Source organism: Phyllostomus discolor, chromosome 10 (assembly GCF_004126475.2).
Source record: "Phyllostomus discolor isolate MPI-MPIP mPhyDis1 chromosome 10, mPhyDis1.pri.v3, whole genome shotgun sequence".
Taxonomy (NCBI): domain Eukaryota; kingdom Metazoa; phylum Chordata; class Mammalia; order Chiroptera; family Phyllostomidae; genus Phyllostomus; species Phyllostomus discolor.
In genome coordinates, this window is record NC_040912.2 from 91,115,512 (window position 1) to 91,141,193 (window position 25,682).

Sequence of the window (25,682 nt, forward strand, 5' to 3'; positions counted from 1 at the left end):
ACTTGTGACCCTTAATGAGACTAAGGCCGCCATTAGTGTCAGTTAGTGTCACAGACAGGCTGACAACCAGACGTCATGTGCCTTCTGACGGGAGTTCACTGCTGCACCTGTGAAGTGTTCCCACCCAAAATCAGTCCACCTTGAACCTGACCAGGCCTCTCCTTAGACAGAAATTCACACGGACGCTGGAACAGGAGGAGCAGGTGAGCTGACACCTTTGATGGAACCGACAGAACACACACTGCCTGACTCTACTGGACAGGAGACCCCCCTTTGTTACCCAGAGAAATCTCCCAGAAAACAACAGGGAAGGTGGAAACAGACATACCAAGTTACGGGCAGCGCACGGATTCCATTGAAAGTCCCCCCGACTCCCGCCTTTCCCCTGACCAGGGCCCACAGTGGCCTCTGCCTGACTCCCTCTTGGCCCCAGCTCTAAAATCTCACTGTCCAAGCTGGACAGGGAGCGGGCAGGGACAGGCATCCCCTCTCTCCCAGAACCCAGAACTGAAGGAACGCCAGCCTGAGGGGGGAATAGGGGGTTCTCTGCACTGCTCCCTCACAAGAGCCCTGTGCTCCCCCGGGATTCTCCTCATGGCCCATGACACTCGGTGGGGCCCCAGCTTCTCCCTGCCAAGTTATGGACCCTGCGTCCTAGATTCCTCTGCCACCAGGGATGAGGGCCACCCCTGGAGGGCCACCACATGGCCTGGGATCTTGACCTTGGCAGTGAACAGAGGCACCTGGACGGCCTGGTCTCCACATGGCCGGCAGCTCTGACCACCTGCCCTGGGGACATGAATTTCCCATCAAGGGAGGAGGAAGGCTCAGCAGCAGCACCAGGGTCTGTCACACCAGCAAACACGTGAAGGCACCCCTGTCAACACACGTGTAGTCTGTCCACATGAGACGCAGGACATTGTGCTCATAACACAGCCCCTTACTCTCCTCCCTGCCCCCCACCACTACCTTCTGACAGCACACTTGTCCCACTGTGCGGCTGGTGCAGTGCCTGGTGCCTCCTCAGACCAGAACCACCCCTGCACCTGCCCTGGCCCCACTGCCCTCCCAGCCCTGTGGCTCAGTTGGGTCTCAGCCAGGCTCACCTTCCCTTCAACCCTCTGAGGAGTTCCCGGGTCTTCCCCAACGAAGCTCTTTCAGCTGCTGCCTGTACTTTAACTGTGAGGAGAGAGTTCACACCCTGAAAGCGCTGAGCCAGGAAGCTGAGTTTGGGTGGGGCCAGCAGAGGACCTGTTTTTCTTTAAAGAGACAGAAGCAGTGTCCCGTAATTTGGTGGTGCTGCAGTTTTGCCAATTTCCAAACTTGGGTCAATGTGCCCACTCCCACACCAGAAGTTCTAGAGCTATGTTCAGTATTTTGAATGATGGCGTGGATCCCAAAGGCCCTTATTAAATGACCCAGGCCTTGCCTAGAAAGCCCAGTACATCGTCTGGTCATCTTTGCTATGCAGCAGGTGACCTAAGGGTGATTCTGGAAGGAGGAAGTCGGGCAGGTGACTTGGGGTGTCCTTGGGTGCTGGTGCTGATTGTGTGATGTGGGCATTGAGTCCAGGGTTTCAGGAGGGTCTCAGTTCCTCATTCAGAAATTACAGGACTCAGGTGCAGAGCTGAAGGGGTCTACATCACTAGGAACCACGGGGAAGAGAGGAAGGGGGGTTGGGGAAAAGTCTCTGTGACCACACAGCCCCTCTGGCTTTTTCACATGGTCCTTGCCAGCTTGAACATGCCTCAGGGTCTGACAGGTACAGATGCTCCCAGGGAGCAGACGCAATTCCCCTCCCACCCTTTCTGCTTCCCCCACCCCAGGCCCAGACGGAAGCACCTGTCTGAGATTCACCCAGCAGACAGATGCCACAGGCTCTCGAACCAGTTTCTGGTGAGAGGTGGGTTGTCAAAGCTCTCATGGTGGACACGATGTTCCAGTCATTTGCTGCATCACCATAACAACATTTGTTATTATTATTTATTTTGGTTCAACAGATTGAAATTTTATCCATCAACTCTTAAGCCTTTGGATAGGTACTAAGAGGACCTTTGGTGGCAGGAAGTAGGAGACAATAGGGTGGCTGCCCGAGGAGGGAAGCAGCAAGATTTGGAAATGAGGGTGTTCATGACCTGTCATTGGTCTGGAGCATTGGACCAATTATTGGTGCTAAAGACTTGGGTCACCGTGAAGGGCCCAGTAACAGTTTCTTGACTTTCAGTAGTGACACAGAGCAGAACTAGCTTTGGAAATCACAGGGTCTAGCTCACACACAGCAAATTCCACGCCCACTGTTTAAACATCAGAAGATTTCAAGATGCCATTGACAGAGCCCTGACCCACGTGAGGGGCCCCTCTCAGCACAGGGCCCTGAGCAGCCCCACAGGTCACTCCCCAGGGGGCTGGCCCTGACCCAGCTGCACGGGTGTGACTCAGCAGCACAGCCAGGACCTCATCTCCTGCTCAACCTGTCCCCCCATGGCCCAGTCTCAGGTCACTCTGCACAGTCCTTGAGTGAACCCTGTCCTGCCAGAAGCTGCCTTGTGTGTTTTCCTGCTGAGCTCCTTGTTCTGTGGGTGTGATGCTCAGGTGAGCTGTTCAGTTCCCCAAGGTAGAGGGAAGAGGTTGAGAGAATCCACAGATGCCACAGCAATACGATATGGGTCTTAGATGGAAACAGCATCAAGGCCATTGGTTACAGAGGAGCCCTTACAACACGGCAATCCCACCATAACCCCAACACAGGGGGGATGGTGTCTAGGAAACTGTGACAGAAGCAGGGTCGTCTCACCTCTCTCCTCACTGTTCATGTGCCCAGGCTCCTCATCATGAGGGGCTCCTGTCCACTTCCAGCTCTGCCCTGAGCCACCTGTCCCACTGCTGCTGGTTCTCACCTGTGATTCCTGAAGCTGCTCCTCCCACTCCCCAGATGCCTCTCCTTTCACACCGTGAGAAGCAAGGACACGAATTTTGTAGAAAGCCACAGCATCCTTTTGTACAATTTCCTTTATTCTGTTTTTGTTTATTCTTTACATCATATGCACACACAAGTGGATGTACATGAATTTTTCAAAGGCTGGTGTAATTAAGAAACATTTCTTCATGTGTTATCAGGGTCCACCTTATGGAACTCAGGACGTTTTTCTGCTGCTGTGATCTAGATGAATTCAAAGCTCAAACCTACTACAGCATTGCAGAAATAACAACAGGGGGTGAAAGGACCGGTCCCTCACACTGTCCTGACTCCCCCATGAATGAACAGTCAGCCTTGGTGTGTGGGTGCCCTGTTGCTACATCACAAAGCACCGATAACCCAGCAGCCTAGGAGAAAATGAATTTATTCTCTTCCAGCACTGGAGGGCAGGAGCCTCAAATTACTCTAATGGAGATAAAATGAAGGTATTATCAGGGCTGGTCTCTCTGGAGGCTCCAGGGGAGAATCCCTCTCACCTCTCCCCCTTCTAGAAGCTGCCAGAGTTCCTTGGCTTGTGACCGCATCACTCCAGTCTGGGCTGCCGTCACCACACGGCTTCTTCCTCCTTAGATCATCCTGCCTCCTTCTCTCAGGGCCTTTGTGGTTCCATGTGGGACCCACTCAGAGAGCCCGGGACAATCTCCCCATCGCCCCATCATGAATGATCCTCATTTGCAAAGACCCTTTAGCAATGAGGTGACATTCACAGGCTCTGGAGGTTGGACACCACTTTCTTCAAGGAGGATAAGTTAACCTCTCTTAGCTCCCATTCCCGATGGTACAATGAGGAATGTACGACAGAGCACACTGACAGCCATTTGAAGTAGGGGTAGAGCTGAGTGGGTGTTGGGGTGGATGGATTGAACCAAAAATAAAAAATAAGCAAAAAACTCATGGACACAGACAACAGTGTGGTGATTCCCGGGGGGGGGGGGGAATGGGGGACATGGAGGCAGGTGTAGGGGGGATAAAGGGTGATGGATGGAGACCTGACTTGGGGTGGTGATCACACAGTACAGGGTACAGATGATGTATTGTAGAATTGTGCACCTGATCCCTGTATCATTGTGGTCCCCAGTGCCACACACAATAAAGTCAATAAAGGGGACCGAAAAAATAACAAAATGTAGAACATGGAGCTTTTCCTTCATTGGGTGGCATTGGTTCCAGGAAGTGGGTGCTGCTGTAAACAATACCTCCCGTGTGGCGGTGGCTGTGGACTTGGGGGTGGACAGGCACTGGGGGAACTCAGGGGCACATGGGGGCAGGGGTGGAGGTGGCCTTGGAGGGACTAAGCTGGGAATTTGAATGTTAAAGGTGATATATCTGATCAGAGTGAGGACCCTGTCATTGGACCCCTGAGGAAAGGGTTCCAGAGTCAGGGAGAGTCGAGGAGAGTCAGGGAATCATGGCTGCTGCTGGGTGGAAGGAAGGGTTTTTAAACGATGGACTGGAGCATTCAGTTGAGGGGTGTCCAAGCACAGCGTGGGGAGTGGGGATGCAGCCTGGTTTCTCCTTGTCAGAGGTGGAAGGCAAGAGGTCTGATCCTTGCAGCCTCCAGCCAAGGACCTCGAAGGGCTGCCAGCTGCCACGAGAAACTGGGAACCAGCCAGGAAGGACCCTCCACAGAGCCTTCAGAGTAAACAGAGCTCAGCCAACCTTTTGATGTGGGAGTCCTAGGACTATGGGCCAGAACTTTCTGTGACTTTCAGTGACACTGAATGTGGAACAGTGTTTCAGCCACCCTCGGAATCTCGGAAGATGTCTTCCTCCTTTCCTCCCCATCTCTCCTGCTTCCTACTGTTCCTTCCTCAGCACAACTAGGGACCCCCTCTCTGTGTGAGTGTGCTGTGACTGAAGGGTGTCCCTGCCAGTGGCACCCGCACACCTGGACCAGGAGGACCTGAGGGCCTGGGGACCAGGAAGTGCTGGCTTTCTCAGAAAGGCCTTGAACTCTGCCTGACCTGTGCTTCCCCTACCACATCCTCTGAACTTCTACCCTTTCAGATCTCAGGCCCCCTGCAAAGAGGTCTGTGGTTGTCCTCAAGTTATACAACTTGAAAACAAAACCAAAAAATAGTTTTGTTTTGAGAGACACAGAGAAAGTGAGTGGCTCCTGAACTCTTACGTGGATGGGCCACCAGCCAGGCTGCTGTGGGCTCAGCAGGTCCTGAGACCCCTTCTGTGTGACAGCAGCTCCAGACCCACCGGCTGGAAGGAGGAGTCAGACAAAATCCCACAGACAGGGACCACAGTGGCGTGCTCTCAGGGGGAAGGAGAGGGTGGTAAAGGGTAAAGGGGATCAAATGTGTGGTGACAAAAGGAGAGCTGACTGTGGTGGCAGGCACACAGTGCAATACACAGATGATGTGTCAGGGAATCGTACACTGGAAATCTGTACAATGTTATTAACCAGTGTCACCCCAATAAGCTTAATTTTTATAAAAAGAATAAAGAGTTTTATCTAAAACACAGAGGAGGGCACTATCCCTTACAAAACAAGACAACACAAGCTTTCATGCATTGAAACACACAGGAGACACCAGCCTCAGCTGACAGCATAGGATGACCAAAGTGTCTGACAATGTGTCTCCTTCCCTTAGCCCAGTGACACTGCTTTGTTCCCTGGGCTTCAGAGTCACTTGTCCTATGAGCACATCAGTGCAGGTGTCTGCCATTAACCCGTGAACTGCAGTCAGGAGAGGTGAGGGGCTCTGACCAGCCACTCTCAGGATCTGAGGCTTTGGGCACAACCACTCCCCTCTGAGCCCAGGTGTCTTTACAGATGGAAGACAGGGGGTGTCAGATCACTAAGTCCAATGCCTCCCAGGGAGTGACATCACATGACAATGTCTGGGCCCTGCCCCATGAGGACAAGGGCCCAGACCCTCCCGGGGGTAGGAATCCTGAGTCCTGGCTGCACACCCTCACTTCTTCTCAGATGGCAGTTGGTTGTAGTGATAAACCTGAGACAACAAACAGGGTCCCCCAAGGATCCCACGTGGACGGACTGGTCCTGGGACTCTTGGCCTCAGGGCTCTGGTAGGAAGGAGCAGTATTACCATGGGCCCCCTTCTCCCATGTTTGGGGTCCCCAAGGTCATCAGAGGAAGGGAGAGTCCCAGACAGTGACAGGTGTCAATCACTGTCCATTCCCCACTTGGCACCAGCTCCCCACACAGGAAGAAGCAGGGATACAGGTGAGCTTCCCCTGGTTCCTGCCACTCTCAGCCCAGCCTTACGTTCCTTCCTCTCTCATCAGCCAAGGCTGGTCCATCCCCTCCCACCAGAACCCACGTGTCTTCGAGTACCCACCCTGAATCTTCACCATCCCAAGATACCAGGGGCAGAGGGAGAGGCTGCTTAGAACAGGCACTGGGGGAGAATTCAGAGATGGCCCGATCCATCTGGTGGCATCAGACACTTGCTCTCTTTCTGGGATGTTCAGTGGTTTCCACAATTTCTGCTGTTATTTGTGATTCTTTCTTTCAGTGTCTTATGACATCTTTCCTTGATTTAGTCCAATATTACCATAAATAGATTTTATATTTCTAAATTTTTATTTATTGGTTTGAGAGGGAGGGATAGAGAAATAAACATCCATTTGTTGCTCCACATATCCATGCATTCGCTGGGTGACTTGTGTGCACCCTGACATCGGGCTGAACCCACAACCTTAGCCCACAGGGCTGATGCTCTAAACACCTGAGCTACTTGGCCTGAGCCAAACAGATGTTCTAAAGTGTTTTATTACTAAAGACAAACACTATAAATACAACTGTAACAAGGGATAAAGGGACACTTTTAATGTATATCGCAGCATGTACAGCAGAAGAAGTTTTGTTGTTTCTCATAATCCCTTCTTTTTCAGAGAAACGAACTACAGGGTGGTTTCTTGTGAATTCACTTGTGCACAGGAAAGCGTCCAACCTGCCTCAGCTGCAACCCTTTCCTGCCTCACGTCCTCCCGATGCTGTTTGACTCATCACTTCAAGTTGTGCTTACAGCACAGGCTACAGAGGCTCGGTGACAGGGCTCATGCCCTATAGTTGTACCTGTGCTGTGTGTTCGGAGGGGTGAGAGGAGACAGACTGGGCCAAGAAGAGCCCTCCCTGTGGACGCCACACTGACCTGTACTCGGGACCCACCTGGACCCTCCCAGGTTTTCAGCCCCCTGAGGATGGGGCACAGGAGTTTTCCCAGGAGTCTCCCACCCACACCAGGTCCTCATGCTGAGCCGGCATGACCCCAAGCACTTGGACTCTAACGGGAGCCCCACAGTGTGCCCTTTGCCCCACGTTGGAGCAGGTGCTCCTGGACTTTGCTGACCTTCAACCTCCAACAACGAAGTTCTCAGAGCTGAGTGGTGAGTGAGCAGCTGAGCAGCCTCAAGTTTTCTAATGTTGATGGTCGTGAAGCAGCATCCCCTGAAAATCAGAACAGAGGACTCATGTCCCAGCGGTGCACGACCACAGAGGACTCTGTGGAAACACAAGGAGACACCAGCATGTCTCTGATCCTCTGCAGGTCCAATGTCTGCATCAGGTGGAAAACCAAGGGCTCCAGATGAGGTTGGAAATCTAGGGGACAATGGCAGCTGTTCCCTGAGGTCCCCACTTCCCAATATGTCATTCAATGTCACAACAGCACAACTAGAAGGGGAAGCCAAGCAACCCCAAATCCCTGCACTCAGGGGGAAGGACGGGGAGGGAGCCTGCTCGCTGCCATGTTTAGTCTGAAACCACTGACGGGGCTTCCTCCACCAGACGGCACGTGAGGCACCCTGCAGACTCCTTACCGGTGAGACAAGCACAGCTGGGGAAACTTTTCAGTTAAAGTCTCTAAAAGTTGCCTTAAATTCATATAGCAAATAAAGAAATGTTAACTTTTTAAAATCTACTGAACCTTAGTAAGAGGAGTGAGAGTCTGCGTGCTACCTGAGCCATGACTTCCTTCCCCCCTCCCCAGCGCACCTTCAGCTCCTCAGGAAGGAAACCCCATTCTGGACAGATGTAGCTGAGCCCTTGGGGCCCCTCTCCCCTGAGTTCCCATAGAGCTCTGTCCCTCACCAAGGCTCCAGGGTCATCATTTCTCATCCCTCCAACCTACTTCTCACTGGCTATTGTGTAAAATAAAGTCATAGCATGTTGTGAATAGAACTTAAATGAAAACATAGTTTGATACTCCCTGACTTGTTACCATGATTTCATACCCTGGGTTTTGTTCCTGGGAGCTGGTCAGAGGCCTAAGAACCCACACAGGCCCTGGGTCCCCCTCAGGCTACCTGGCATCAATGGGCCCCTCCCTGAACCTCCGCATGGGCACAGGGCCCAGACGTTCCCTGTAGGTGGGAGGTGAGTTTTCAGGGAACTGTGCCGATGGAGGTGGAGATTTCTCCTTTACCTGCACGAGGAGTGCTCCTGGGAGTGCTGTGCTCTGAGACCACAGGTTCTACACTTGGAACTTATAATAAAGTTAAGTATAAACTGTTTTATTCTAAAATGGCTACATCTTTCCTTTAAGTATTGAAAGCAACAGACATTAAAATAAGAGTATTTCCTGCTAAATGTAACCATACAATATTATTTCACAAAATGTTATTTAACCAGACTTAAGAGTTTTTAAAAAAAATTTTTCCACCCAATATGTAAAGACTCGAATTTTATTCAGACTAAACAATGGCCCTGCCTGAACCTCTGCATGAGACAGAGGAGAGCTCCTGGAGACGGGTCCCCAGGTGGGAATGATGGACGCCCCTGCTCAGCGCTGTGGGATGTGCGGCGCTAATGTGGCTGAGGCTGAGTGCCAGAGTGAGAGACAAGCCATGGGTGTGGTGCACCTTCAAGAGCTCTCACAGTTGGTCTCCTCTCAGAGGGCTGGAAATCCGGTCAGTGCCAATGGTGGACCGTGAGTGTACGAAACATGTGCCCTGGGAGTGGGCCCTCTGCTCGCATGGCTGTAAATGATCAGCACACAGTGAAAAGGAGAAAAATTAGGTAAAAATTACTGACATGTTATAAACACTGCTACTGAGCTGGGTGTAGACAAACTAGATGTTGTGGTTGGATGTTATTTTAATTTGTGAGGTTTTCTTCCCTCATAAGCTGGTGGGCTGAGCTGATACCACCATTGCAAAGGGCAGGAGACCGTCTCATGCAAACCTTTGGCTGAGTCCAGGCCCCCCCCAAACTATGGGAAGATGCGCCATCACAGTTGGCGAGAAAGGGTTTTTGAGTGTGAAGGAGAAGGCAGCGACCTGCAGCATCTTCAGGGGAGTGAAGCACCATCTACTGAAAATCTCAGCTAGCCCAGCAGGACCCACCTTGCTGGAGGTGAGTACCCTGCTCAGAGGAGCCAGCCTCATCCATACACCTGGCAGTGCCCCGTGGGGCTGGTATTTGCAAAACCGCTGAGAGGAAAGTGGTAATCATTTCTTTGGGGTTGTCACATAACTGGTGGAAAAATTTGAACTAAGTGACTGCTTCATGCCCAAACTTATGAGTCCCCAGAGAGTTGGAAAGGCAAGCTCCCAGCCCAGGGATTCTTCAGTGTCATGGTTTTGTGGGAAGAGGTGGCCAGGGTCTCCTCCAAGTCGCACAACAAAAAGCCTTCTTTTCCTCCGAGGCTGTGCCGTGGAGCCTGCGGAGCCTCTGGGGGCCTTCAGGGGCCTGCAGGGCTTGGGGAGCCCAGGGAGCCCACAGAGCTGTCCCCTGCAGCTAGTGAGGGTGGTCGCTGTGACCAGGCCAGACCCGCAGTTGGGTCATGTGAGTGGTTGCTGCAACGAGGCTCCCTAGCAGAGTCTGAGGCATCCAGAGTTGAATCATTCCTCTGATGGATTTCATGGCATCCTTTTTAATTAAGAGGAGGTGATGTGCCAAATACCTGCATAATGTCCAAAAAACCACCTTTGTGATGCTACCCTTGACATTGCCCATTCACAGAAGAGTGGGAGTTGGCACAGCAGGAAGCTGGGGTGCAGGTGGCACCGTCACACACTGCTGACACTGCATGTCTTCTGTGCATTGGAAGTAAAAGTGATCTCTTTGTTTCTCCGTGGCAGTTTTCTGAGGTGTGGACTCCAAGATACAGCAGGCACAAATGACATTTTAACTTGTACAATTGCATGATGATACTTTGGAAATGTGAGAATCCAGACCCATTTCTCCAACAAGAATTTCAAGTGTCCCAGTTGCTCCTTAAAGTGTTTGTGTCGTGACGTTTGTGACCAGGCCCTCCACAGTCTCAGCCCCGCTCTTACTGCTGCAGTCAAGAGTGCGACAGGTCACCACTGTCATGGGGTCAACAGGTGAGGAGGGCCTGTGCTGTCGGGAGGGGTCACACAGAAAGCAGCAGAGGACCCAGGACTCACTGAGAGCCACCAGGGGCCAGCTCCCAGAACAGGAGTGTGACGTGGGAGCTTCTTGAGGGATTTCGTTCTCATCCTCTTCTTTTCATTAACACTGGATGCAAGCTTCTGTGTGACTATTGTAATTAAAGTTTCCTTTTGTGTCATTCAGTGTAAAACCATCTAACATGAAAAAGGTAGGTTAAGAAAAATAAAGAGTTGGCACTGTCCAAAAAATTATATCAAGATGGGTTGACACCTGCATGTAAGAGTTGACACAGTTCTACTTGAAGAGGAGTATACACAAAGGAAACTCTGGGTAACACTGAGTTCAACAAAGATTCCTTAAGTAGGACACAAGAGTGTAATACATAAAGAAAAAGCTGAAAACATGGACATCAAATTTAACACCTTTGTTCTGTTAAAGACTCACTGAAGAAAATGAAAACACAAACCACAAGCTGGGAGAAACTATTTGCCAAGCATATCTGACGTACACATGTATCCAGAACATAGAATTCATACACAATAAAATAATAATAATAATAATAAAACAACCCAATAATAAAACAGGCAAAAGATGTTAATGAAAAGAAGAATCACAAGTGACCAACAAGCACAGGAGTAAATGCCCAATGAGACCAGACTTCGGGGACGTGCACGATAAATCCCTAAGAAGCTCCCACTGCAGACCCGTCACCCAGGCTGCAGGTGCAGACACTGCCTGTGCCCAGTGCCTGGGGTGCATGTCCCAGACCATGACCTGGCATGGAAATGCACTTGGGGAATCAACAGGGTCTCTTCCAGTGAAGCAGACAAACCAGCTCTCCCACCACTAGGGATTTTCTCAAGAGAAACAACAAACACAGACGTGTGTGTGAATGCCTCCTTATTATAATATTTATAATGGCCCACACCAGAAACACCCAAATGTTCTTCATTGGTGAAGGAACAATCAAATTCTGGCATATCCAAACTGTTGTGGGTTAAACTCTTCCCCCAAAACGTCTGTTGAAGCTTTAACACCGGACCCTTCAGCATGTGTTCTTCCCCTTTTACTGAATGTACTGGGGGGCCAGATGTGCCCTCATTTGAAAACAGGCCCTTTGGAGAAGCCAGTAGTTAAGATGAGGTCGTACTGGAGCTGGCTGGTTCCTTATCTGGTATGACTGGTGTCCCACAAGAAGAGGAGAATGCCATGTGACAACAGAGGCAGAGACCTGAGTGATGGGTGTGGAGCCAGTGAGCCCCGAGGGTTCCCGGCAACACCAGGAGTCATGACAAAGAAAGAAGCTGAGAACAGACTGTCTCCCAGAGCCCCAGTGAGAGCGTGGGCCTGAGGACACCTCGGGTCAGGACTTGGTGCCTCCAGAACTGTGAGACAATAGGGTTCTCACAATAGGTTTAAGTCACCCACCTGGTGGTCTATTGTTACAGCAGCCCTAGGAATCTGACACCCACAGTGTGGAATCTAGTCAGCAATGACAAAGAACAAAACACCTTACGTGCCACAGCGTGGGTGAACCTTACAGGGGATGCTAAGTGAAAGGCACCAACCACAAGTGACCGTGTCTGGTAGACTACAATAATTCAAAATTCTGGGAGAGACAAAACTATAGTCACAGAAAGTATTTTTCACAGAAATAGAGCAAAGAATCCTAACGTTGGTATGGAGCCACAGAAGCCCCTGTGTAGCCAAAGCAAAATTGAGAAAGACCAGAGCTGGAGGGATCGTGCCTTCTGATTTCAAACTGTATTGCAAAACTATGAATATTAAAGCAGTGTGGCATTGGCATAGAAACAGATACATAGATCATTGGGAGAAAAGAGCCCAGAAATAAACGTAGTCCTATATGGTCAATTCATTTACAACAAGGAAGCCAGGAACACACGGTGGGAAGAGAACAGACTCTTCAATAAAAGGTGTTGGGAGAACTGGACGGTCACAGGCAAAAGAATAGAAGCCGACCACTGTCCTACACCACACACAAAACTGAACTCGAAATGGAGTAAAACTCGAAGAACATAAGACCTGAGTCTGAAACCCCTAGAAGAAAACCTGGGCTATAAGCTCCTAGACCCGGTTTGGTGATGATTTTTTGAATCTGACACCAAAAGCAAAAGCAAATAAACAAGTGGGACCACACCTACCTACAGAGCTTCTGCAGAGCAAAGGAAACCACCAATAAAGTGAAAAGTCAACCGTCTGAATGGGAGAACACACTTACAAAATCACTGAGCTCATCAGATAGATCAGAAGCCAATATCCCGACTACGCAAAGAACTCACAGAACTCATTTCCAAAGATTCAATTCGAGTTTGCGAACGGCTAGCAGCGGCCGCAGTCCGGCTGGGCCAGCAGAGGTTTCCCTGGTTTCGCTCCCCAGCAGCGGGATGGGGAGTCCTCCCTGCAGCGGCTCCTCAGCAGCCACCGCTTCCCCAGAGAAAAGGCGGGAAACCAGCCTGGCGCCCCGCCCACGCCAGCCGCACGGCGCCGCTCCCAGGCTGCACAGCCCTGGTGGACACAGCAGTGCAAGGTTCAGGGCCTCTCTCAACCGCCGCGGTGCCCGGGGCCCAGGGCCTCAGTGGTGCTCCTGGTGTCCCTCACCCAGCCCCGAAGACCCCAGGCGGGCGAGGGAAGAGTCAGAGGGACCACAGACTTTCGGCCAATTCATTTTACTCTGATGACAGCCTGAATGTAACAGAGGAACCAACGTCTAATAACAAGGCGGAAACTCGCAACGTCCAGACCAGGCGCCAGACACCAAACACGTGAACTGGAGAGCAGTGCCGAGCTGCAGCTGCTCTGCACCCAGGTCCCAGGCGGTGCTCTGCCGCAGGGCTGCAAGGACCGTGATTCCGCAGTTCTTCCCGAGTTTGCTGAGGAGCGGCTGCAGGTCAGCTTCGTCCTCATCTGCTTCCACAAGAACCGAGATGACCGAGCCGCTCTGCTCCGCACCTTCAGCCTTGTGGGCTTCCAGGTGCGAGACCGGGCATCCCCTTGTCCCCAGGAGACCCGACACTTGCTTCGTGGTTCTCTCTCACGTCAGTGTTTCTACCCGCCCCTTCCACTCTCCTTCCCTTTCTGTCTGAAAGCAATGAAAATATGTCCTCAGCCGAGGATTTTAAGAAATTTAAAGAAAGAAAGAAGTACCATATGATCCAGTGATCCCACCACTGGATCCTTAGCTGCAGAAAACAAGGACTCGAACTTGGAAAGATACCTGCACTTCCGTGTTCATGGCAGCGTTATTTATAATGGCCATGATGTGGAAACCACCTTCGTGTCCATGCAGGAGGAATGGGTAAAGAAACTCTGGTATACAAGGAACCATGTTCAGCCATAAATCTTGCCATTTGCAACAACAAGGATGGCCTCAAGGGCAACAAAAAAAGGCAGGACAGAAAAACACAAATTTTATGTGATCTCTCTTATATGTGGAATCTAAAACAAACAAACAAACAAACAACATTCTCTTAGATTCAGGGAATGGACTGGTGTTTCCCAGAGTGTGGGTAGAAAGAAAAGGTTGAAGGGGATCAAAAGGTAAAAATCTAAACAAATTAAAATATAAAATAAAATGGACACACAGTGCAACATGTATACATGCATGCAAGGTAATGGGAAATATGAAAACTTGTGAGAGATATGTTCACAAAATTGACTGTTAAATCTATGGAAGTAAGTACTGAGTTTTCTGTACATTAACATACAAGAGGGCTGGGAAGGGGCAGGTATCCCGGCACCACTGGCTGTACCTGGGAGACTCGGCTGTGGTGGCCTGACTGTAAGAAAGGCAGCAAGCTGTCACACGGGCTCGTGTTCGCTGCCCTTTTACAATATGAATTTCTGTCTGTTCCTGTCTACACGTGGGGTCTTTCCTTTGCACCTATTTTACTTAAACCTCACCCATGGATGTATTTATTGATTTTAGAGAGAGAGGAAGGGGAGAGAGAGAGAGAGAAACCTCAACGTGAGAGAGAAACGTCCATCACTCACCACCCACAACCCTCTGGTGCTCAGGCCACCGCTCTGACCCACTGAGCTACTGGCCCGGCTATTTCTGCACCTCTTCCAGCTCACAACCTCAAGGGCTTTGCAGTTGTGGTCTCAACAACTTTCCATTTCATAAACATTTCCTGTTTTTTTACAATTTGACACTTCCAAAACAGATCTCACTGTCTCGTGCATATTGATATGTCTGCACCACTGTGCTGGAAATTACATGGTGAAGACACAACTATCTTCACACCCATCACACCCCAGTCCCAAGAAGCCTGGGGTTGACCACCGCTGTCAGCCCATTTCTCGGGGTCTTCTCACAGACCTAGAAGTCTGAGCCTTGGTGATGAGAGGTCTCAACCCATCTCTGGAAGGCAGACAGAGATGAGGATGAACTGGGGTGACCATCCAGACACCCCATCCCAGAGAGGCTGAGGCTGAGGTGACTGCAGGGGTGAACCTGAGCACCCCAGTGAGGTTGGCTCTGGAAATGTCACTGCAGTGCTTTGAGGAGCCTGGGCTGGCAGTGGGAGTGAGAAGAAGGTGGGAAATGAGACAGCAGATCCCCGGCCCCCCTCTTCCCCCTCAGGCAGATCCCCGCATGGGAAGAGGGTCCTCCCTAAAGCTGAGACCTGGCTCCAAAGGATCACCTCAGCTTTCTGGCCTACCAGCCTGTCCCGCTCTGTCCCCTCGGGGACAGCCTGCAGGCCAACCCCATTCCTGACGCCCAGGTCACCTCTCTGAGGATTTGTTCTCAAACAGGAGAAGGCAATCAGGGACAGCAGACACCTTAAAGAGACGTGGAGGAGACACGGACCACAGAACACCAACGGGTGCCATTAATTCAGGAAATGGAAACAAACTCTGGGGGAAATACTAACCAAACAAATAAACAATAAACTTCCCTTTCAGGTATCTAGGTTATTAACCGTCCCACTGAAGTCAACTAAAAATATTAAAAACTATTACATATACTTTCTTTTTTAAGTATATATTATTGATGATTCAGTTACAGTTGTCCCATTCTTTTTCCCCCTTTATCCCCCTCTGCCCAGTGCCCCATCCCTCCAGCATTACCCCCCCCCTTAGTTCATGTGCATGAGTCAGATATGTAAGTTCTTTGGCTTCTCCACTTCCTATACCATTCCTGGCCTCCCCCTGGCTATTTTTTTAAAGATTTTATTTATATTCAGAGAGTGGGGATTCAGGGAGAAAGACCAAGAGAGAAACATTGCTCTCGTGCACATGCAGTACTTGGTGACCTGGCCCATAAGCTAGGCACAAGCCCCAACCAGGAATCACTGGTCACCTTTCGGTCCACAGGCCAGTGCTTCATCCCCTGAGCCACACCAACCAGGGCTCCCCCTGTCTATTTTGTACCTACCAATCATGCTTCTTATTCCCTGTACCTTTTCCCCCATTCTCTCCCTTTCCCCGTCCCACTAATAACCCTCCATGTGATGTACACTTCTGTGATACTGTTCCTTTACTAGTTGTTAGCTTAGCCTGTTTCTGTTTTTGTATTTTTAGGTTCAGTTGTTGACAGTTGTGAGTTTCTTGTCATTTTATTGCTCATAGTTTTGATCTTCTTTTTTTAATATAAGTCCCTTTAACATTTCATAAAATAAGGGCTTGGTGACCACGAACTCCTTTAACTTGACCTCATCTGGGGAGCCTTCACTTGAGAGGCTGGAAGGTGTCTCTTTTTACCCAATGTATCTAAAACGTTTTAAAAAATGAAATCTTATAAACTTTGATCAATCTTTGACAATATATTTTGAAAACTTTGTTAAAAAAGATTTTACTTAATTATTTTAGACAGGGAAAGTGGGGGAGAAAGAGACAGAGAGAAAGACCAATATGTGGTTGCCTCTTGCGCTCCCCCTACTGGGGACCTGGCCTGCAACCCAGACATGTGCCCTGACTAGGAATTGAACCAGTGACCCTTTGGTTTGCAGGCCATCACTCAATTCACTGAGCCACACCAGCCAGGTTCCCCAAGACTTTCTTGGGCTGGTCCCCTTCCCAGGAGGGAGAATGAGGTCACCCATTGTCTCCTGGAGGACTGGATGCTATGTCTCTGAGGGTGCCAGAGCCGGCACATACCCATCCCAGTCCTCACTCTCCTCTGCCCAGTTTGCCCTTCCTCCGAGAACGCAGGGCAGTGAAGAGAGCCACATGTCGCAGGGTGGCCCAGTGTAGAAACCTGGTTCCATCACCAACCATGGTTTGTTGATTTCACAGTCCTCCTTCCCTGCTCCTCCCCCCCGCGCCCCCCCCCCCCCCCCCCCAGTGTCTCCTGTTTACGTCCCCATTCACTTTGCTAGGGCGCAGACCCTGATCTCAAGATGGAATTCTTTCCTTCTAAACGTCCTCCCCTCCCCCAGGTTTACACGTTTACAGTTCGGCCACCACAGCACTGCCACAGCGCAATGTTCTGAAAACTGCTCACCTGCTGGAAGCCTCCGCGGACTTCCTGCCCCCCAGTCCTGAAGGTGACGCACAGACCCTGGCCCACCACCCGCCCCCCCTCCCCCCCCGCACCCCTCCCCGTGTGTGATTCTCATTCCTGCCCTTGACCGTGGTCTCCTTCCGCCTGGAGTGAGTCCCGGAGAGGCCCCGGGTTCTGAGCAGTTCCAGCGCCGCCCATCTGGGGGAGTCTCTGCTGAGCCCACGTGCCATCCTTTGGGCCAAGGACGCCCGACCTCCAAAACTTTCCTCCTACACCCCATTTTCCTGAGCCTTCATCCGTCTATACACAGTCGTCCTGGGGAGCAGGGACCTTGCCTTCTTTCTCTTACACACGTGGTGCTGGTGCCGAGTGCAGAACCGGACACTCCGTCGTGTTTGTGTGAACATTCCTGCACAGCTGGGCTGCGGGAAGTCCCCGAGGGGAGAGACCTAGCCAGGTCGGACAGTCTGGGAGCGCTGCATGGAGGAGGTGGTCCTTGGTCAGAGAACTCGGAGACCTCAGGGTGGCCTCAGGGTTGGAGGAGCTGGTACGTCAGTCACCCTCCTTGTGGTATTGGGGATCAGTCATGTGCTACATCCGGGCGAAACCTCTGTCGCCAATAGAGGTTTGGAGAATGACACCTGGGTGGCCCAAGTGAGGTCCTAAGACTCACCCGAGATGTAATCATTTGCCCACTTGGTGGCAGGCTGCCTGGGACCGCTGCAGGTCTCCTGCAGAGGGTACACAGGAGTACAGGAGGGGGCGGGGCAGCCACCAAAAGGAGGCGTGGTTGGGGGAGGGGCCATGAGGGGCTTCACCTGACTTCTCATTGTCAGTGACTTTGGGACTTCTGCTCAGATGTCACCCCCGCGTCTGCCCTCTTCCCTTTGCTACCATGAAAATGGGGAACATCTCGCCTTCCCAAGGGTCCCAACATCACACAGGATGGAGCCCACTTTGGGGCTAGAGGTTGTCTTAGAGTACGGCTCCAGCGACCACGGGATATTTACTGCGCCACGTGGCTGGGACCACATCCGGATTGCCGCCGGTGTATGCAGCCTGTGAGCTAAGAAGGAAGGGCTTTTACATTTTTTAAAGGTTGAAGAAATGAAAAGAAGAATAACGTTTCATCATCATGTATGAAAGTGACGTGGAATTCAGATTTCAGTGTTCAGAAAGTCTGACGGGATCGCAGCCTCGCACATTCCTCCCACTCTGTCCGGGCACCTTTTCCTCTGCACGTGACTGAGAGCCTTCGGCCTGCTTGGCCTGAAGCAGCCACTGTCTGACCGCGCTCGGTAAAATTCCAGCTTCTGCTTTTCCCAGCCACTGACTCTGCTTTCCCCAAGGCGGCACCCCACCCCACCTGGGGCCCCTTTTCTCTCCTCGAGTGTCCAGGTCCCTTCCTCCCTTCCCATCACCCCCTTCATGTCTCCGGAATTCGCCCCAGAACGCCCTCATCACCCTCTCTTGGGAGGGGCTGGTGATGGGTGTAGTCCCTGACAGCCTGCGATGAAACCAGAGTGTGCTTCCGAATAAAAGAAGGAATTCCCTCACCAACTTCTAATGTAACCCGTCTCTTCTCTCAATGTGTGATACCACAGGCCACGCCCCTTCCTTCCTGCAACCCCTGGCCCCAGAGATTTCAGAAAGGTATCCAATCAATCATTTGCCTCCATGATTCTTAACAAAACAAAAACAATGAAGAAGAAATGTTTTTTTCCTTTGGGTTTTATTTCTTTTTTTTATTTTTTAATTTTTTAAATTATATTTTAATCATTGTTCAAATACAGTTTTCTCCTTTTTACTCCCAATCCAGTCCCACCTCCCACCCTCCCCTCTTCCCCCCCATTACAACCCTCCCCCTAGTTTTTGTCCATGTGTCCTTTAAGTTTGTTCCTGTAAACCCTTCCCATTCTCCCCTGAAATTCCCTCTTCTGTCCCCTCTGGTCACTGTCAGCCTGGCCTCTATTTCAGTGTCTTTGGTTATATTTTCCTTGTTTGTTTTGTTTTGTTGTTTAGATTCCTGTTAAAGGTGAGATCATATGGTATTTGTCTCTCACTGACTGGCTTGTTTCGCTTAGCATAATGCTTTCCAGCTCCATCCATGCTGTTGCAAAGGGTAGGAGCTCCTTCTTTCTTTCTGCTGCATAGAATTCCATTGTGTAAATGTACCATAGCTTTTTGATCCATTCATTTACTGATGGGCATCTAGGTTGCTTCCAGCATCTAGCTATTGTAAATTGTGCTGCTATGAACATCGGGGTGCAAAGGTTCTTTTGGATTGGTGTTTTAGTATTCTTAGGATCGAGTCCCAGCAGTGGAATTGCAGGGTCAAAAGGCAGTTCCATTTTTAGTTTTCTGAGGAAGTTCCAAACTGCTTTCCATAGTGGTTGTACCAGTCTGCAGTCCCACTAACAGTGCACTAGGGACCCCCATTCTCCACAGCCTCTCCAACACTTGTTGTTTGTTGCTTTGCTTATGATGGCCATTCTGTCTGGTGTGAAGTGGTATCTCATTGTGGTTTTAATTTGCATCTCTCTGATGGCTAGCGATATTGAACACCGTTTCATGTGTCTTTAGATTTTCTGTAGGTTCTCCTTGGAGAAGTGTCTGTTCAAATCCTTTGCCCACTTTTCAATTGGGTTCCTTGTCTTCTTAGAGTGCAGCCATGTAAGTTCTTTATATATTTTGGAGATTAAACCCTTGTCTGAGGTATCATTGGCAAATATGTTTTCCCATACAGTTGGTTCTCTTTTAATTTTGATACTGTTTTCTTTAGCTGTGCAGTAGCTTTTAATTTTGATGAGGTCTCATTTGTTTATTTTTTCCTTTATGTCCCTTGCTCTAGGGGACACGTCAGTAAAAAAGTTTCTTCGTGAAATATCTGAGATTTTGCTACCTACATTCTCCTCTAGGACTTTAATGGTGTCACGTTTTATATTTAAGTCTTTTATCCACCTTGAATTTATTTTTATATATGGTGTAAGTTGGTGCTCAAGTTTCATTTTTTTGCACGTGGCTGTCCAGTTCTCCCAACACCATTTGTTGAAGAGGCTATTTTTATCCCATTTAATGGTGCTGCCTCCTTTGTCAAATATTAATTGACCACAGAGACTTGGGGTTATTTCTGGGCTCTCTGTTCTGTTCCATTGGTCTATGTGCCTGTTTTTATGCCAGTACCAGGCTGTTTTGATTACAGTGGCCTTGTAGTAAAGTTTAGTGTCGGGTGTTGTGATCCCTCCTACTTTACTCTTCTTTCTCAAAATTGCAGCAGCTATTCGGGGTCGTTTATAATTCCATATAAATTTTTGAAGTGTTTGTTCTATGTCTGTGAAATATGCCATTGGTACTTTAATAGGAATTGCATTGAATGTATAAATTGCTTTGGGTAGTATGGACATTTTGATGATATTAATTCTTCCAATCCATGAGCACGGTATATGTTTCCATTTGTTTGTGTCTTCCTTGATTTCTTTCCTGAGTGTTATGTAGTTTTCTGACTACAGGTCTTTTACCTCTTTGGTTAGGTTTATTCCTAGATATTTTATTTTTCTTTTTGCTATTTCGAATGGGATTTTTTCCTTGATCTCTGCTTCTGCTGTTTCATTGTTGGTGTACAGAAATGCCTTTGATCTCTGGATATTGACTTTGTATCCCGCTGTTTTGCCAAATTCATTTATTAGGTCAAGCAGTTTTTTGGTAGAGTCTATAGGATTTTCTATGTATCCTATCATGTCATCTGCAAATAGTGACAGTTTTGTTTCCTCCTTTCTGATTTGAATGCCTTTTATTTCTTTTTCTTGTCTGATTGCTGTGGCCAAAACTTCCAGTACTATATTGAACAGAAGTGGTGAAAGTGGACAGCCTTGTCTTGTTCCTGATCTTAGTGGAAAAGATTTTAATTTTTGCCCATTGAGTATGATGCTGGCTGTAGGTCTCTCATATATGGCCTTTATTATGTTGAGGAATGCTCCCTCTATTCCCACTTTGCTGAGTGTTTTTATCATAAATGGGTGCTGTACCTTATCAAATGCTTTTTCTGCATCTCTTGATATGATCATGTGGTTTTTGTCTTTGCTTTTGTTTATGTGATGTATTACATTTACTGACTTGCGAATATTGAACCATCCTTGCATCCCTGGAATGAATCCCACCTGGTCTTGGTGTATGATCTTTTTAATGTATTGTTGGATGAGGTTTGCCAGTATTTTGTTGAGGATTTTAGCATCAATGTTCATCAGTGATATTGGCCTGAAGTTTTCTTTCTTTGTTGTGTCTTTATCTGGTTTTGGAATTAGGATGATGTTGGCCTCATAAAAAGAGTTTGGGAGTCTCCCATCTTTTTGGATTTTTTGGAATAGTCTGTGAAGGATAGGGGTTAGCTCTTCCTTAAATGCTTTGTAGAATTCTCCTGTGAAACCATCTGGTCCAGGGCTTTTGTGTGTTGGGAGTTTTTTGATTACTGCTTCAATTTCTTTTGTTGTTATTGGTGTGTTCAGGCTTTCTGTTTCTTTTTCATTGAGTTTTGGAAGATTATATTTTTCTAGAAAGTTGTCCATTTCACCTAGGTTTTCAAATTTCTTGGCATACAGCTCTTTGTAGTAATTTCTTACAATCCTTTGTATTTCTGTGGTATGTGTTGTAATCTCTCCTCTTTCATTTCTGATTGTGTTTATTTGGGTGTTCTCTCTTTTTTTCTTGATGAGTCTGCTTAAAGGCTTGTCGATTTTGTTTATCTTTTCAAAGAACCAGCTCTTGGATTCATTGATCCTTGGAATTGTGCTTTTAGTCTCTATGTCATTTAATTCTGCTCTGATCTTGGTTATTTCCTTCCTTCTGCTTGCTCTGGGCTGCCTTTGTTGTTGTTCCTCAAGTTCTTGTAGACGTAGGGTTAGGTTGTTTGTTTGGAATGTTTCTAACCTTTTTAGGTGGGCCTGTATCGCTATGAACTTCCCTCTCAGGACTGCCTTGGCTGTGTCCCATAAGTTTTGGGTTGTTGTGAGTTCATTTTCATTTGTTTCCAGAAACCTTTTGATTTCTTCCCTAATATCATTCTTGACCCATTCATTGTTTAATAGCATGCTATTTAATCTCCATGATTTTGAGTATTTTGGGATTTTTCCTTGGGGTTGGTTTCTAGCTTCAGATCCTTGTGGTCTGAGAAAATGCTTGGTATGATTTCAATTTTCTTGAAATTCTTGAGGCTTGTTTTGTGTCCTATCATGTGGTCAGTCTTTGAGAATGTTCCATGTACATTTGAAAAGAATGTATGTTTAGCTTCTTTTGGATGGAGGGCTCTGTATATATCAGTAAATTCCATTTCATCAAGGGTATTGTTCAATGCCACAATATCTTTGTTCATACTTTGTTTAGAAGATCTGTCCATTTTTGATCGTGGGGTGTTAAAATCTCCCACTATAATTGTGTTGCTGTCCATATCTTTCTTGAAGTCCTCTAAGATTTTCTTTACGTATTTCGGCGCTCCTATGTTGGGTGCATATATATTTACAATATTTATGTCCTCTTGATGTATTCTTCCCTTGAGTATTATGAAGTGACCTTCTGGGTCTCTCATTATGGACCTTTTCTGGAAGTCTATTTTGTCTGATATGAGTATTGCTACCCTGGCTTTTTTTCCTGTCCATTTGCTTGGAAGATTTGTTTCCAGCCCTTCACTTTCATCCTGTGCAGGTCTTTTATCCTGAGGTGGGTCTCTTGTAGACAGCAGATATGTGGGTCATTTTTTCTTATCCAATCAGCTATTCTATGTCTTTTGATTGGAGCATTTAACCCATTTACATTTAAGGTTATTATTGATAGGTACTTATTCATTGTCTTTTATGTACGTGTGTTCCTCTCTCTCTCTCTCTCTCTTTTCCCTCCCTTCCTTAAAGCAGTCCTTTTAGAATCTCTTGCAGAGCTGGTTTGGTCGAGGTGCATTCTTTTAGACTTCTTTTGTCTGGGAAGCTTCTTATTTGGCCTTCTATCTTGATCGAGAACCTTGCTGGATATAGTAGCCTTGGTTGCAGCCCTCTGGTTCTCATTACCTGGAGTATTTCTTGCCATTTTCTTCTGGCTTGAAGTATTTCCATTGAGAAGTCAGCTGTTAGCCTTATTGGGGCTCCCTTGTATGTTACTTCCTGTTTCTCCCTTGCTGCCTTTAAGATTCTCTCTTTGTCTTGAAATTTTGTCATTTTAATTATGATGTGCCTTGGGGTGGGTCTCTTTGGGTTCCTCTTGATTGGGACTCTCTGTGTTTCCTGGATTTGTGTGACTTTTTCTCTCATCAAATTAGGGAAGTTCTCCTTCATTACTTTTTCAACTAAGTTTTTGATCCCTTGCTTTTCTTCTTCTCCTTCTGGTATCCCTATTATACAGATATTATTACGTTTCATATTGTCTTGCATTTCTCTTAATCCCTCTTCATTCTTTCTGAGCCTCTTTTCCTTTTCTTGCTCTTTCTGGATGCTGTTTTCTACTTTGTCCTCCAGCTCGCTAATCCGATCTTCTGCTTCATCAATCCTGCTTTTCATTCCTTCTACTGTGTTCTTCAGTTCAGAAATTGTATTCTTCATTTCCTCTTGACCTTTGTTGAGAGTTTCTATTTCCTTTTTTATGTTTATATAGTTTGCAGTGATATTGATGTAGTTTCCCTCTAATTTCTGAAAGCTCATTGTGAGTTCATTGAACTTCCTGGTAATCATTGTTTTGAACTCACTATCTGATAGTTGAGTTGCCTCTATTTCATTTAGCATTTTTCCTGAGGCTTCCTCGTTTGCCTTCAATTGGGGGTTGTTTCTTTGTTTTCTCATTGTTCGAGGGTTTCTTCTTTTTTCTTCTTGTTTGTTAATTTGATCTGTTCTAATTCCCTTTAATTATGGTGTGAACTTCTGTGGTAGAATATTTGTGAGATTCAGTGGTGCAATCTCCTTCATGTATGCTGGTGCTCACAGCTTCCCCATACTCTTTTTTTGTGATCAGTTGGAGGAGTAAGGCAAAATGGTTTCAAACAGCAAGACAGTATACTATGATATTTACTTTAGCAGCCAGTAGAGAAGAGAAGGGTTATCCTTTGGCTCCTTATATTGTTAACCGTGATCCTCCACCCCACTATCCACGTTTTAGAAAGGATGGAAAGAAGGTAAGACTCTTATTGGGAACGAGAGGATTGTTAGTTGGATCTAGAAAGCTGTGAGGCTGTGGGAAGTCAGATTCTAAGGTAGGGTTGGACTAAAGATTAGTATATAGGAGTAGTGAGGAAAACAATAGAGACAACCCCCACAATATTATAGTTCAGAAAATTGCAAAGTGGGCTGAGATCAGGTAGGGGTATTGAGAAGCATTTACAATTGTATAGACTAGGTCTTACTAGCAGTAATAGTAAAGTGACAGTTTTGTGGCAGAATCGATGAGGTCTAGATAACAAGAATAAAGAGTATAGAACCTTGAGAGGTGTATTAATGGAACACAGATGAAGGATAGTAACTTCTCAACACCTTGTGACTGAGATACCAGGGGGAACCTATCAAATGACAGTATAACCAGCCAAGCAAAGAAGATTATACAGAAAGAAAAATAATACCAAAATATTATTAAAATAAAACATTTTGGAAGAGTGAGAAAAAGATAATACAAATTTACAGTAACTTGCAAGACTAAAAAAAAAGGAAAGAAAAGCAGAAGATGTAGTGCAGGAGAGATAAATTTGGAGTGGAAAGAATAATATTAGGATGAATGGAAGAGAAACATAAGGGATTGCGAGATAAAAATAATAATTGAAAAATGAAATGTCACATAAAATACAAGATAAAATCAATCAACCAACAACAGCCAGAAAAACCAAACAAAGCCAAAAAAACAGACAAACAAACAAACAAAAACAAAAACAAACAAAAAACTTCTTGTTGGTTTCTAACTGGCCAGACCAGTTTTTCTAATCTTGCTGGCTTCAGCTGGCTGAGGGACCTTTGAAATGCTTCTCTCTCTCCCAGCCAGACCTCAGCTGGTTTGTCAGGAAGCCTGGGAGCTCCCGCACACACTGGCTCTCTGGATCTCACTTCCACGTTCTTCCGGATTCCGGGGTCCTGCAGGTTTCCAGCTCTATGATCCCAGGAGGCACCCAAGACATTTTTGGATTCACTGTGGCCTCCCTGGGGATCATAAAAGGGTGCACCCCTCCCCCAAACTTTTGAGGTTCGGGGTCTAGGATCGCCCTAAGGGCCTCGCCGCGACCCTTCCGGGATCAGAGCACGCGAGAGTCAGTCATCCTGATGGGGTGCGCGCCAAGCCGTTTCCAGCTCCATGTTCCTCGCCGAACTGCACTCGGCCCAGGTGTGGGCGCCTTTCCCTGCTCCCCAGGTCAGGCTGGCTGGAAATCTCTGAGCCACCACTGTAGGAACGCACCAAGTGCCACGTCCCTCCCGGGATCGCAGCGCGCGATTCAGGCCCCCCTATGAGGCTCGAGCAGAGCGCAGCAACCGATCTGCACTTCCCCCGGGCTAGGGTTGCAGGCGCCCTTTCAGGCTGCCCCTGGTCCTGTCGGCTAGTGTCCCTCACTCCTCCCAGGCCTCTGGGTGGGTGTTCACCGTCCCTGGGCTATTTTTTCCCAGTCCAACTGTCCAATCTGTTCCTTTTAGCAACACGTTCTCCCCTGGAGTTGCTCACTCCCAGTATTCCGGGGAGGGAGCAGCGACTTCCTTCTCCCGGGCGCCCTGGGGCAGACCCCGGAGCACCCCGGGGCAGGCCTGGGGTCTGCATACCCCTAGACCCTGCGCTGATCCCTGGGCCCCTTTTGTCCTGTAGCAGACTTCTTACTATCTGGTTTTCCAGTGAGTGCAATAATTCTTGATGTCTTGCTTTCAAAAGTGATTCGGTAACCTAGTCCACTTGCTCTGTTTCTCCAC

The 25,682-nt window shown here is 48.1% G+C and overlaps 3 protein-coding genes and 3 pseudogenes across 3 annotated transcripts in view; 4 read left to right on the forward strand and 2 right to left on the reverse strand.

Annotated features, from left to right (window-relative positions):
• The window catches only part of LOC114507421 (GTPase IMAP family member 8), a 772,814-nt gene that overhangs the window by 457,599 nt on the left and 289,533 nt on the right, over positions 1-25,682 (forward strand).
• Positions 1-25,682, forward strand: part of LOC114507465 (GTPase IMAP family member 4-like) — a 658,105-nt gene that overhangs the window by 280,593 nt on the left and 351,830 nt on the right. The window lies entirely within an intron of this gene.
• The window catches only part of LOC114507429, a 359,625-nt pseudogene that overhangs the window by 258,305 nt on the left and 75,638 nt on the right, over positions 1-25,682 (reverse strand).
• The window catches only part of LOC114508181 (GTPase IMAP family member 7-like), a 251,484-nt gene that overhangs the window by 79,559 nt on the left and 146,243 nt on the right, over positions 1-25,682 (forward strand). The gene's annotated exons all lie outside the window — the stretch shown is intronic.
• Positions 1-25,682, reverse strand: part of LOC114507444 — a 113,430-nt pseudogene that overhangs the window by 4,492 nt on the left and 83,256 nt on the right.
• On the forward strand, positions 8,723-13,414 carry LOC114507445 (annotated as a pseudogene).